Source organism: Triticum aestivum, chromosome 5A (assembly GCF_018294505.1).
Source record: "Triticum aestivum cultivar Chinese Spring chromosome 5A, IWGSC CS RefSeq v2.1, whole genome shotgun sequence".
In the NCBI taxonomy this organism is placed as follows: domain Eukaryota; kingdom Viridiplantae; phylum Streptophyta; class Magnoliopsida; order Poales; family Poaceae; genus Triticum; species Triticum aestivum.
Genome location: NC_057806.1, coordinates 142,561,952 through 142,576,796, shown reverse-complemented (window position 1 = coordinate 142,576,796; position 14,845 = coordinate 142,561,952).

The following is a 14,845-nucleotide window of genomic DNA, read 5'->3' as shown; positions in this document are numbered from 1 at the left end:
TATAGTCACTGCATGCAGTGCCATTTGAAAATAGACACAGAAAGATTGGATAGTCACTTCATGGACTGCAGAAAAGTAGTAATGTACTATTTATTGGCCAACACTAGGTGCTTCATTGCTTTGGTCTAATTATACAATGGGCATCATTTTGCCTAAGTTAAAGTTTGTATTCCGAAAATAGTCTCGCGGTGTGATCGAGAGAAGACCAAATCATATTGCAGTGGATGTTCCTCCATCATGTGTGGTTCATTCTCATGGTTCCAGCTGTTGGTGAAACCACTTACGTTTGCAAGAGGAATTGTAGACTTCACAAACAAATTTGTATTTCAGTCTGTACTGAATGTTGGCCAAGAGAAGCATCCATGTTAGTAGGAAGAACAAATGTTTTTTCTAGATCTCTGCTTTTGGAGCTACATATTTGTATATGATCTGTGAATCATTGAGATGCATTAACATGTTGATCTTATGTACGGGAATCGTACTAGTCAGTTTTAGTTGCGACGCGAGATCCAAAGTGGTTGATCTTTGCTTTTGGAGATACATATTTGTATATGATCTGTGAATCATTGAGATGCATTAACAGTTACTTATTTCTGTTCGCTCAGTGTTTACAAGTTACTGATCGATCACTAGCTAGCCTACAAATGCGCTCCTGGCAGTTTTATTTGCGACGCAAGATGCGAAGTGGCAGTTTTTTGTATAAAAATGCCTACCTCTGAAGAAACTGACATGCTACACTATCGATCCTACACGGATAAAAATGCCTACCTCTGAAGAAACTGCAAGCTACACTATCGATCCTACATGGATAAATAGCGGATCACGCACGTACTACCTCATTTCCGGTTTGCAGGTCTCAATTCAAGAAACGACCTACTCGATCCTACTTGAATAAATAGCGGATCACGCATGTACTAGTACCTCCTTTTCGGTTTGCAGGGCTTAATTCAAACCTCTCACCAACCAAGGTACTCCCTCCGTCCGGGATTTATTAGTCCCGTGAGCAAAGCAGCAAGACCAAGGCATGGCAATAATTAACGGCATGCAGAAGTTTAAGCCTAATTAATTCCAGCGATTTAAGTGGCTGCATGCGTGCCCTCAGTTGCGACTCGTTGCATGCTACTTCATGTACTGCCTGCGAGCGATTCTGAGTGCCTGCATGTAGCCGCCCATAATTAAGGCAGCTAACTGATGCAAAAAAAGATACGCTTTAAATCCGTGGAGTCATTATTGACAAGGATGGAGATGATTCGCGTGCACTCGTTTGACCGCCATGCCGGCGTGCGACCCAGACGGGACGGGACGACACAGTCATAATTTCAGTTTCTCTAGTTTTGCACGGCAAGCTGGCGCGTTAAGCCATTATGCATTGAATTCCGATGACCGTCGCTCTACCTTCCGCCTATAAGTACTGTTTCCCCGCCTTCTCAGGTGCCACGGTGACCCAACTCGCCATATCCTCATAAGCCCCCACCGGCCCGACGTCGCTTGCCACGTCCGCCATGCCCCCACCCGTCCGCGGTAGGCGACGCTGGAGGCGGTCACCGCCGGAACTAGTGTTCGGGTTTTCACCAGAAGGCAGACGGAGGGAGGAGGCATTCTATCTGTCTTTAGATGGCAATGCAGAGATCGAGGAGTTGTTGGAGCGCGACTGCATGGCGGAGGAGCAGGAGTTGTTGGAGCGCGACCGCCTAGCGGAGGAGCAGCGTATCGCCGATTTGCGCCGCCAGCGGGACATGGAGCAGCAGTGCACCGACGCTCTGAGTCGCGAGCAGAGCGCCCACAACTGGGCCGACTACGTGGTGGCCGGCGCCCGGCAAATAGCCCTGGAGGCTGTCGACCACGCACGTGTTCGCGACGCCAATTTTTACTACCAGCTCGTCAAGTGGGTTTCCCGCTTGGAATCCGAAGCTTCAGTGGACCACGCCGGCATGGAAAGGGCCAACGCGCGCGAGCAACGCGCCCTATCGCACCTCTGGCAAGTCCGAGGCGAGACGGAGGACGCCGGTGCTGGCGTTTAGCATGGACAGCAGATGGCGGCCGGCATCGTCTAGTTAGCTAAGAGTAAGTTAGTACTTGTACGCTACTAGAGTGTTAGTGGGAGTATATAGTTAACTTGTCTATGATGGTTGTCAACGTGGAAGTTCAGTACTCTATATGTGGATCAGACCTGTTACTTTGGTCTGAATGTTGAACTTTCCGTTTGAACGTATGGAATGGGCTGTTATTTTTTAAATGGGTTGTATTTGTCCTCCACAGTTTAGAGGCTGACTTGTGGGCCTAGCAAGTTGACGCGTACACAATCAGGAAATGATTGTACGTTGAGAGGATGACAGCAGGGACCCGCCAAGGTCATGGCAGTACGCAAGCAAGTGCCTCCTTATTTCAAGCCAATAAAAAAATGGCTCCTCCTAGTGGATTTCTGACATCTGGGTCCCATGCCACTGTCAACGTAGTCAATAAACGAGAGAATTGCACAACGAGCGGCTGACACCAGGGACCCAGCAGCTCACCTAATTATTTTTGTTTTTGGTTAATTTGATAAATGCCACTCCAAATCTGGTGTATCCGAGAAATGCCACTGCAATTTCCAAACTTTGAAAAATGCCATTTCATGCCATTTCTAGTGGCATTTTTCGAAGTCTGGAGTGGCATTTTTCAAAGTTTGCAAACTGCAGTGGGGTTTTTCAAAGTTTGCAAAAATTGCAGTGGCATTTTTCAAATTTTGGAAATTGCAGTGGCATTTTTATGAATCGCCATAATTGGATTGGCATTTATCTAATTTGTTTTTGAGACGGAAGCAGGGTGTCAACTGGGCTGTGCGGGACACTCTGGCATGTCTAAACAGCCTTTTCTTTTATGTTTACCACAGACCAGCCCAGTAGTTTTTTTCTTTTTGAAAATGGCTAGCCCAGTTCTTTTGTGATTTGTCAAGTAAGTCACTTTATCAGGCCTGTTGGGCTGCAAATCTTTCAAGACGAGGAGAGTTTCATTCGGCTGGCCGAGAAAATGGCCAATCAGTAATGAGAAATGAGCTGTACATTTTTAAAACACATCAAACCGGCAATTATTTTCAAATATCTTTTTTCATTTCGAGATTTTAAATTGCATTGATTTTTATGCATGGACAATTTATTGGATTTTATATTGATATACATTTATTTTTTAAATCAGTCTGAATGTGACTCGAAATTTCAGGATTAAAAACAGTTCAGACCACACCGACATATGCAAAATTTCGTATAATTTTTCTAACCGTGGCCACAATATGGGCTGTAATGCTAACATAAAGAATATGGGATCCAAAAAAACCCGTAAGAATTAGCAAATGGGTTGTAAATTATTTGAAATAATGGCAGATGGGTTGTATGCCGCGCAGATGGCCTGTATAATGGCAGATGCTGTTTTCCACAGATTTGAGGCTTTCCACAGATGGCCTGTATATTGTTGGATGTCCATCCAATGACCGTCGTGCTTCTTCAATCTCTGTTATTGCTGCTCCAGCCGCTCAAACAAGCGTCGGCGGGACTGCCTGCTCCCTCCTCCGCACGGCCGCCTGTGCTGCCGCGCAGGCCTCACCGCCCCATGGTACTCCCATCGCTGGCCTAGCCATCCCTCTACTCACCCACACCTGCTGTTATTCTCCGGCGACGGCAGACGAACCAGTAAACCCTCGTACAGTCGTACTCCCCTCCATGTGGGAAACAAAAACAACGGCCAAGTCTTCCCTGCCTCCGTGTCGTTCCCTTCCTAGGCCTCGCCGTCGTCCACCGCCCTGGTGCTCTCGGCATGGCGTGGTCAGCATGGTCAATGACCGACATGCATCTGAAGTGGACTGTACGTGGAGAGGCTGACAGCTGGGTCCACGGCCGCACGCAAGGAAATGCCTCCTTATTACGCCCAAAATAATGATTTCCTCCACCTGACATCTGGGACCCACCGAAACGGCCTCTGTATTTCGCGAAAAAAACGTTACCGCCGCTGACAGCTCGGACCCACCAGCTATATCTTCGCACGCAAGGAAGTGCCTCCTTATTACACACAAAAAATGAATACTCCCCTGCTAGCTGGGACCCAGTATAGTGGGCCTACTAAGTTGACGGGGACGAAGGGCTTTGTTAACTTAGTCAATATGCACGATTCTACCTCGACTGACCGTACAATGTCCATCCAACGGCCGTATTGCTTCTTCAACCTCTGGTCTTCTTGCTCCAGCCGCCCAAAGCAGCGCCGGTCGTGCCGCCTGCTCCTGCCTCCCGTGGCCGGCTGTGCTGCTGCGGAGGCCTCACCGCCCCCATACTACTCCCACCGCTGGCCAGGCCATCCTCCACTCCACTCACCCACACCCCCTGTTATTTTGCGGCGACGGCAGTACAGCCGAACCAGTGAACCCTCGTACTCCTCTCCGCGTGGGCATCCACTTCCGCATCTTCCCTGGCTCCGTGTCCTCCCCTTCCTAGGCCTCGCCGTCGTCCACTGTCGTGGTGCTGTCGGCCCGGCGTGGTCAATGTGCTCAACGACCGAATTTGTCGGCGTTCTGGGAACGGGGGTCCCCAGACTTGCCTGCCTGCGGCCTGCGGCGTGGCTCAAAGGGGGCCCAGCATGGCCCATCTTCATCAACACAAGACCCAAGACCCTCGCGAGGGGCCAAGCCTCGTGGGGCAGACGACGCGCAGCTTCCTCAGGCGCGGCCTCATCAGGCTGGCTCACGAGGAGGCGGAGAGATCAAGGCGGGGTACCTCACGAGGTGCCCATGACACAAGCCATGACGACCAAGGGCGCCAGGCGGGCGCTAGCCCGCGAAGTGTCCTCCTTTCTTCTTTGGTGCAAAGGGGGCAAGCGCAGGCGAGAGGATCAAGCAAAGGCATCCATTTCGGTGCAATGTGACCAAGACCAGTCCAACGGTGGGAAGGAGGTCATCGTGGAGCCCAGGACGGCGTCACCACAGAGCCTTTGGCAGGCGAGGGCCAACTTTAGTCAGGATAAGTGTACCAGATGTTCCCCTTCAAAATGGCCAATTGTTGGCGCCCTTCCCGCTCAATATTTGGGAAGAGGCCCAGGGCCCTTGCCTATAAATAGGACTAGCCACCCCCAGGGTAGAGAGATTCAGCATCTAGATCAAGAGAGGTCCAGAACCTGGGCAAGCAGAGAATCAGAGAGAGAGAGAGAAGGGTGGCTGAACTCCTCCTAGCAGTTCATCGCCCCAGCCAAGAGCAGACCCTCGCGAGGTTGTTCTTCCTTGTATTGTTCATCATCATCAGCCCAAGAGGCAATCCACCCACCACAAACTAGAGTAGGGTATTACACCACAATGGTGGCCCGAACTAGTATAAACCTTGTGTCTCTTGTGCTGTTCTTTCAGTAGTCTAGATCTTTGCGAGACGGAGAGGTAGAGGGCATAATCTCCGTGCGCACCCCAGTGTTCGAACCTCAAGGGTCTGCCGGAACCCGAAATCCAACATTTGGCACGCCAGGTAGGGGTGCGCCGGAATTCGTCTTCCACCGCTCCGTTCTCCTCCGACCGTCGCGTCCATGTCCTACGCTCGTCTGGCCTACGCCGAGCGCCGGGCCGCCATCGCTTCCCGCGTCGCCCAGTGGTGCCCGTCGGTGGGCGTCCTCGTCGTTCCTCGTCACCCGCCATCAATGCCGCCACCGGCCCAGCAGGGAATGAGTAGCAAGCATCGTCTCAGCATCCATCCGTGTGGCAAGACGGCCGCACCGCTACTCCATCGCTCACACCAGCTGGTTCTTCATCCCGCGCGCTCCGCGCACCCTTGGAGGCTCGAGCTGCGCTCATCGCGGCAAACGAGCTCCTGCGCTACCGTCCCGTCGACGACGTCTACGAAGAGTGGCTCGACCGCGTCGCCGAGCTCGTCCGCGCCGCAGGGGGCTCTCCCGTGTCGTCTGTTCCGCTGCGCCGCACCCGCCCCGCGCGGGCAATGAAGCTCCAGGGGCGTACCGGCCGCCTCCTCTCCAAGAAGACGCCATGGATCCAAGGTGCGTGGCCCCTGGGCGGAACCCGCTCCGTCAGGTGCCAGCGCAGCAAGAACAGAGCTGCCAAGAAGTCCCTCGCCCGCAAGAAGCTGCCCGGGCGCTCCCTGCTCCGGCACGTCGCGACCCTGCTCCAGCTCCGGCACGCTAAGACCCCGCGCTGCTCCTAGCTGCAACGCATGGGGACCCGCAAGACCAAGCTCTCCACCAGCCAAAGCCTTTCGTGGCCATCGCAGGCTGCCGCGCCTACACCACCGAGCTGCGTAGCGTCGCGTGGCCCGGCAAGTTCAAGCCAGACCTGCCTCCTCGTTATGACGGCACGACCGACCCTGCAGAGTTCCTGCAGCTCTATGAGCTGGGCATCGAAGCTGCCAGCGGGGACGAGAAGGTCATGGCGAACTAGTTCCCCATGGCGCTCAAGGAAAGAGCTCGCACCTGGCTCCTAAATCTGGCTCCAGGCATGATCTCTTCCTGGGACCAGATGCGCACCCGCTTCATCGCCAACTCCCAAGGTACTCGCGACCGGCCGCCCGCCGTGAGCGACATGCGCTGCATCAAGCAACAACCCGGAGAGACCCTACAAAAGTACATCCACCACTTCAACAGCGCGCGCCTCAAGATCCCCAAGGTGTCCGAGGAGGCCATCATCTCAGCCTTCTCTGATGGTGTGCGCGACGTCAAGATGAAGGAGGAGCTGGCGGTGCAAGAAGACCTGTGCACCTCCCTGGAGCTGTTCAACTTTGCGACCAAGTGTGCCAGGGCTGAGGAAGGACGTCTCTCCCTCCTCGAGCTGCCTGCCACAGACCCAGAAGAGAAGAAGCCCAAGGCCAAGGACGTAAAGCGCAAGGGGGCTGCCGTGCTCGCGGCAGAACCAGACACCAAGCGAGGCAAAGATCTGCCTGAGTCCTCCAGGGGCAGCCGGTACTGTGTGTACCACGACCTCCACACCCACAACACCAACGAATGCCAAGAACTCCGCGCCGCGTGAGAAGGAAGGATCGGCCATCGTCCCGACCGTGTTGATCGGGGCTACGGCCAAGGAGGAGGAAGAAACGCAGGATGCTGGGAAGACCGCGGCCCGCGCCAAGGGTGGCGCGATCAACGTCGCGAGGATCGCTGGCGAGACCTGCCTCGCGAGGGGGACTGGAGGGATCAGCCTCATGAGGATCGCCCACAAGGCAACGCAGGCCTCCCTCCACTTCCGCCTCAGCCAAGGAGGAGCGAGGACCGCCATCAAGACGAAGGGCTGGGGGCTTCCAGGATCTATGCGCAATCGCCTGCATCCTGGGTGGAGCTCAAGCCCCAGCCTCCCAACGCATCTTCAAGCAGTTTGCCCGCGAAGTGAATGCAGTCCTCCCCAAGCTCGAAGCAACGCGCCCTCTCAGGTGGTCGGCGTGCACCATCATGTTCAGCTCAGCGGATCAACTCAAGTGTGCGGCCACAGCCAGAGTCCTCCCGATGCTTTGCTCCCCAGTCATCAGCAATGTACTAGTCACCAGGACCCTCATCGATGGTGGGGCAGGGCTCAACGTCCTGTCCGTGGAAACATTCAACAATCTCCAAGTGCCCTATGACTAGCTTCGGCCAACCAAGCCCTTCTCCAGAGTCACCGACGGTTCCACGGTCCCGATTGGGCAGGTCCGCCTCCCTGTCACCTTCGGGGCACGCAACAACTACCGCACCGAGCTCATCGACTTCGGCGTCACCCACATCCGCCTGCCGTGCAACGCCATCCTAGGGTACCCAGCGCTGGCCAAGTTCATGGCCGTAACTCACCATGGCTACAACGTCCTCAAGATGCCAGGAAGTGGCGGAGTCATCACGGTGCCCTGGGAAGAGAAGGATGCAGTGTGTTCCCTGGAGCGAGCCTTTCAGGCCGCATCACTGGAAGACCCGGATCGCGGAAGCAGGAGGCTTCCCGAGACCACCCCAAAGAAGAAGAAGGCATCATCCGGACCGGCCCCTCAGGGCCCGCGTCTGCCCAGGGGGAACCTCCTTCCATCGCATAGGAAAGCGCGCCCGGCGCCCTCCTCAGGCAGGGCTCGGGGGCTCTCCCCTGGAGGGCCACCGACCTAGCCAGGGTCACGAGGGAGGCGCTTGGGCACCACGTGGAGGCGTGTTTCGAAGAACGTTTCCCTCAAGAAGGAGCAAGGCAAGGAAGGTCAGACTCGCAGGAGTTCGTCGACAAGGCTATTCAAGAACTACAGGAATCAAGAGTCATGAGAGGTTGCCGCCGTCTACCGGCTGTGGCTCCCCATCCAGGCGAGGATGGTGGGCTGCATGTCTGCATCGACGTAGGAGGGCTCAACCAAGTCGCTACGATGGAGCGCCTCTGGCCCTCGCGAGTGGGACGCTGCGGGGGTCCGCCCCACAGCTACGTTCGCATGCCTTACGGCTTGCCGAGCGCGGTTGCTACATACCAGCGCCTCATGAGGGGCATCATGGAGGCTCAAGAAGACAGGCGTTCTGCAGCCTTGGTGGAGATGGAGATGATTCGCGAAGAGCCACCAGTGCCTCCGGAGCCTCCCGAGGCCCCTGGGCCTGGGGGCTCATGAGGATCGGCTTCCGCAGCCCACCGAGTCTGCTACACCAACACCCCTTCGTCCTCGACATCTTCAGGTGACATCTTTCAAGTTTCATTTCCAGCTGGGAGCGCCCTCCCAGGGCTGCATCATTCCCAGGCCGCGTGGGTCCGTCCCTGCGGCGTGTATCCCTTTTATTTCATGTCGTTAGCTTGCTTTGTTGGGGGCGCCCCTCGGGCTGCATCATCCCCAAGTCGCTCGGGCCTGACCCAGCGATGTCTACCTTCCCAGCATCTATTTGAATGAATCCCCTCCTTCGCGGCTAACGTGTTTGATCTAGTTGCCTGCTCAACTGACGCCAACTGACGGAATTGCTCCCATAACGGCACGACGCTTGCGCATGGGTCCGTCCCTGCAATGCCGACAAACCTGAATGACTGAGCTCTGGCCGCGGCAGCCCCGCATGGCGCCACCTCGTCAAGCCTTCGGTGCCTCACCTCCCCTCGGCAGCAACTAACGGCTGACTGATAATTGTCATGGCAACCCCTTCCTCCTTCTATGATGAGTTTACATGATCCCCTAAGGGAGTTGCGCCAGGCAAGGCCCTCGCGGCGTTCCTTTCACTCTCGTCCACGCGAACCGCTTGCACGTTAAAGGGGGGGTGCCTGAGCATCACGACTCAGGGCTCCTACTGGCTCTCCAGCCCTCACCCTTTGGCCTTGACCACGACATCGCGACCTGGCATACCAGCGACGGCTGAGACTAGCTAGAGGGCCGGGACCCAAGGATGTAGAGCGGAAAGGGGAGCAAAGGCGGGGGAGAAGGGGCACGCGAGGACCTCGCCGAGCGATTCCGCTCCTGCCAACGCGCGGACCCGACGACACACGAGGAATAATCCCCGATTCTCGAGATAAGTCACCACCCGAAAGCACCGGCTATCGTAGCACTACCCCCGCACCTAATGCAATTCCATGTCAGCGACGCTGCTCTCCTTTCTCGCCAAGCGACGGCTGCTTGGGCGCCAAAGGGGACCTCCTGAGCATCATGACTCAGGGGCTCTTACCGGACCCGGGTCGCTCACCTCCTGGCCTTGACCACGGCATCGCGACCTGGCATACCAGCGACGTCTGACGCCGCCTTGGGACTGGGACCTATCGATGCAGAGCACCAAGCCCTCGCGAGGTTCGAAAGGGAGAACTGAGCTAAGACAGAATCAGCAACTCACACAGCTCTACGGCAAGGGTTATATATTAACAAACAGGATCACAGGCACCTTACAAGCCCCCATGGGGCGCATTTTGATTCCTCGCAGGGGACGGATCCTAAGGGATGCTAACTACACGCGCCCCTGCAAAAGACGCCATCATCAACAGTGGGCCGTCAAGCGCCAGCGCCAACCCCATCCAGATCAGGGTCGGTGACGGCCAGACGAGCCCGCCCTGCTCCAGGAGCGGCGCCGGCTCGTGGGCTCGTAGCTGTCGTCGCTCGTCTCCAGAGTCGCGAAGATCTCGCTGGAGTCGCTAGATCCTCCGGCACCTCCGTCGTCTATGGAGCCGCCAAGGGAGCGGTCGACGGGCCTAGCCCTCACCATGGCAAGGTCCTGGCCACCTCTCCTGGGGCAACACTCCAGCCGGCGCCCGTTTGCATCGAAGACCTTGAAGAACATCACCGAAGCGCCATCATACTCCAAGTGGATCGTAAGGGCGCCCCTTGCTCTGCAACCCCGAGCGATCTCGCTCCAGCCTCGAGTCATGAAGACCTCGCCCGAGGCAATGACCACGACCTCTGCCTCGGTCACGGGGGTGCTGCAGCCGGCGTGCTGCAGCCATAGCTCCAGGAGTTTTCCCTGCGGGATGACGGAGGCGAAGAAGGGAGGAAAACGAATCCAAGATCGAGGGGGCATGGCGGCATGTAGCACGAACTCGTGGGAGGAGCCCTCGGCGTGGACCCTAGGAGGAAAAACCCACACCTTCGTGACCCGTCGGCACCGACGACGATGCTGACCGCGGGGATCGGCATCAACCCCTTCAAGGCCCTCGACGTGGGCATACAAGGGAAGCGGGAACCCCGGCGGAGGCCGCTCGCACCAAGGCCTCGACACCACCTGATGGTCCTCCTCATCCCGGCCATGAAGGGCGAGCCGTTTCTTCGGCGGGAGCGGGTCTGGTCCCTCTCGAGGGTCCTTTCCCTTCTCCACTGCAGAGAACCAGCGGATCGGAGCCATCGCAGCAAGACGGAGCAAGGATTGGGAAGAAGCAAAAGCAAGGAGGGATGGACTGGAAGGGCACGCGCAGTTCCGTACTTAAGCCGGCGAAGGCCAACCGTTGGCCTCCACGATCGCAGGTAATCATGACACGATTTGCATGCAGGGACTTGTCCAATCCGCGCGATCACCGAGGCGTCGTGGGGAAGCGGAGACGCCCATGCCCCATCAACTGCCACACGGCACCCGAGGCCGCAGGCTGTTAGGGCCCGTGGCGCTTCGCCCTTGCCCTTTCGCCTCTCAGCACGGCCAAGTCCGGGCGCGCCTTGGGCCCGGGGGCTACTGTCGGCATTCTGGGAATGGGGGTCCCCAGACTTGCCTGCCTGCGGCCTGCGGCGTGGCTCAAATGGGGCCCAGCACGGCCCATCTTCATCAACACAAGACCCAAGACCCTCGCGAGGGGCCAAGCCTCGCGGGGCGGACGACGTGGAGCTTCCTCAGGCGCGGCCTCATCATGCTGGCTCACGAGGAGGCGGAGAGATCAAGGCGGGGTACCTCACGAGGTGCCCATGACGCAAGCCATGACGACCAAGGGCGCCAGGCGGGCGCCAGCCCGCGCAGTGTCCCCCTTTCCTCTTTGGTGCAAAGGGGGCAAGCGCAGGCGAGAGGATCAAGCAAAGGCATCCATTTCGGTGCAACGAGACCAAGACCAGTCCAACGGTGGGAAGGAGGTCATCATGGAGCCCAGGACGGCGTCACCATAGAGCCTTTGGCAGGCGAGGACCAACTTTAGTCAGGATAAGTGTACCAGATGTTCCCCTTCAAAATGGCCAATTGTTGGCGCCCTTCCCGCTCAATATTTAGGAAGAGGCCCAGGGCCCTTGCCTATAAATAGGACTAGCCACCCCCAGGGTAGAGAGATTCAGCATCTATATCAAGAGAGGTCCAGAACCTGGGCAAGTAGAGAATCAGAGAGAGAGAGAGAGAAGGGCGGCTGAACTCCTCCTAGCAGTTCATCGCCCCAGCCAAGAGCAGACCCTCGCGAGGCTGTTCTTCCTTGTATTGTTCATCATCATCAGCCCAAGAGGCAATCCACCCACCACAAACTAGAGTAGGGTATTACACCACAATGGTGGCCCGAACTAGTATAAACCTTGTGTCTCTTGTGCTGTTCTTTCAATAGTCTAGATCTTTGCAAGACGGAGAGGTAGAGGGCATAATCTCCGTGCGCACCCCAGAGTTCGAACCTCAAGGGTCTGCCGGAATCCGAAATCCGACAGAATTCCACCGGAAGAATACTGTACGTGGAGAGGCTGACAGCTGGGTCCACGGCAGCCGCAATGAAGTGCCTCCTTATTACGCGGAAAATAATTATTCCTCCACCTGATAGCAGGGACCCACCAAACGCCCACCAGTATATCACGAAAAAAACTTTTGCCCCTAACTGCTGGGACCCACTCGACGGGCCACCGTATTTTGCGAAAAAAACATTCCCCCTGCTGTCAGCTCGGACCCACCGGAAGTGCCTCCTTATTACGCACAAAAAATGAATACCCCCTGCTAGCTGGGACCCACCTTGGTGGGAGGCTGACTTGTGGGCCTACTAAGTTGAAGGGGACGGAGGGCTTTGTCAACTTAGTGAATATGCACGATTCTAGCTCCAGTTACCGTACGATGTCCATCCAACGGCCGTAGTGCTTCTTCAACCTCTGGTCTTCTTGCTCCAGCCGCCCAAACCAACGCCGGTCGCGCCTCGTGCTCCTGCCTCCCGTGGCCGGCTGCGATGCGGCGGAGGCCTCACCGCCCCCTACTACTCCCACCGCTGGCCAGACCATCCCTCTACTCACCCACACCCCTTGTTATTCTGCGGCGACGGCAGCCTCACACCGCAGCGAACCAGTGAACCCTCGTACTCCTCTACGCGTGGGCATCCACTGCCGCGTCTTCCCCGGCTCCGCGTCGTCCCCTTCCTATGCCTCGCCGTCGTCCACCGCCCTGGTGCTCTCGGCGCGGCATGGTCAACGTGGTCAAGGAACAGCTTCCATCAGACGTGGACTGTACGTGGAGAGGCTGATAGCTGGGTCCACGGCCACAGCAAGGAAGTGCCTCCTTATTACGTGCAAAATAATTATTCCTCCGCCTGATAGCGGGGACCCACCTTACGGGCCACCGTATTCGCCCCCTGACTGCTGGGACCCACCAGCTACATCTTCGCACGCAAGGAAGTGCCTGACATTCGGGACCCACCTGGTCGAAGCGTACGTAGCGTTGTCATTCTAGTCGCGAACGTGTATGTACATATATACTGGTGGATGTAGAGGCGCGCATGTGTCATAGTAGAGGCGGCCAGGGTGCAAGAAAGAAAATACGGCCACGTATGTGTACATGCGGGCGGGGTCTTGAACTCCTACTCGTGCATACGTACAGCGAGGGCTCGTTGACATGGCTGGGTCGGAACGGAGAAACAGCATCATCGTCGTGTTCATGGGGAGGCACCAGAATTCATCGTGTTCATCGAGAGGCAACGGAATGCGTCGTGTTCATGGGGAGGCAACAGAAAGCGTGGGAGCCAACCGGCTGGGTCGGAACGGAATGCGTGGTCGTGTTCATCGGGAAGGCTTGGATGGAACAGGCGATGGAAACATGGCCTGGCGTACCGCACAATGGAGGAAACAGACCTCCTACGTTCAGAACGGGGTCCTGTTGATCAGGAGGGGTCTGGCGTACCGCAAAACGGAGGAAACGGACCTCCTACGGTCGAAACGGGGGTCCTGTTGATCGGGAGGGGTGTGGCATACCGCAAAACAGACAAAAGGGACCTCCTACGGTCGAAACGGGGGTCCTGTTCATCGGGAGGGCTGTGGCTTACCGCAAAACGGGACTCCACGGGATACTGTTCATCTCCACCGTCGACCCCCTCCAGCCTCCATGAGCTACTATTCATCCACCGTCGACCTCCTCCAGCCTCCACCTGTGACTGTTCATCCACGGGCTCCTGTTCATCCAGCCTCCACAGCGCGCTACTCCACCGGCTACTGTTCAACCAGCCCTCTCCACAAGCTCCTGTTCAACCACCCCTCCACAGGCTACTGTTCATCCTGCCCTCCACCATCTACTGTTCATCCTGCCCTCCACGGGGTGGTCCTGTTCATCCAGCCCTCCACGGGGTCCTGTTCATCCAGCCCCAACCGGCTCGATCGATCGGGGTCCTGTTCATCCAGAGGCAACACCACGTGTCCTGTTCATCCACCCCCACCGGGAACTGTTCATCCAACCCCCCTGCAACGCTCACTATTCATCCAAAGGCAGCATCGATCGGCTTCAGTTAGCAGCAGTAGCGAAGGAATCGCTCGATCGGGTTCAGTTAACATCCATCGACCGGTTGCTCGGGTTCAGTAACGCGTAGCCTGCAGTGCAATCGCTCGGGTTCAGTTAGAGCCCAACGCCTCGCTCGGGTTCAGTTAGAGCCAACGCCTCGCACACACGCGCGTACGTGTATGAGAGAAACGCACATCTCTCGGCCCCCGACCTCCCACCGTAACCGGGAACTCCCTGAAATTTTCCTCACCCTCGCTTCTACCACGGTTTTTCCGTCATGGACGGCCCAAAGAATGTCATGCAGCCGCGTCTCCGGCCTGCCCAGGACGAAAAGCCCATTTTCTGTCATGATTTTTTGTCATAGAAGTAGGAGCCCACCACATCTATGATGATACCGGGTTTTGTCACAATTATCGTCATAGAAGTGTCATATGTATGACACACAAAAAATTCGTTCGGCCCAAAATGTCATGGATGTGTCTTTTTTTGTAGTGGAGACTTGGACCCTACGTCAAGCAACCAACAGAGAAGCCACGAGGTAGGGGGCGCACCTACCCCCACCCCCACGCGTGCCCTCCACCCTCGTGGGCCCCCTGTTGCTCCACCAATGTACTCCTTCCTCCTATATATACCTACGTACCCCCAAACGATCATAAACGGAGCCAAAACCCTAATTCCACCGCCGTAACTTTCTGTATCCACGAGATCCCATCTTGGGGCCTGTTCCGGAGCTCCGCTGGAGGGGGCATCGATCACGGAGGGCTTCTACATCAACACCATAGCCCTTCCAATGAAGTGTGAGTAGTTTACC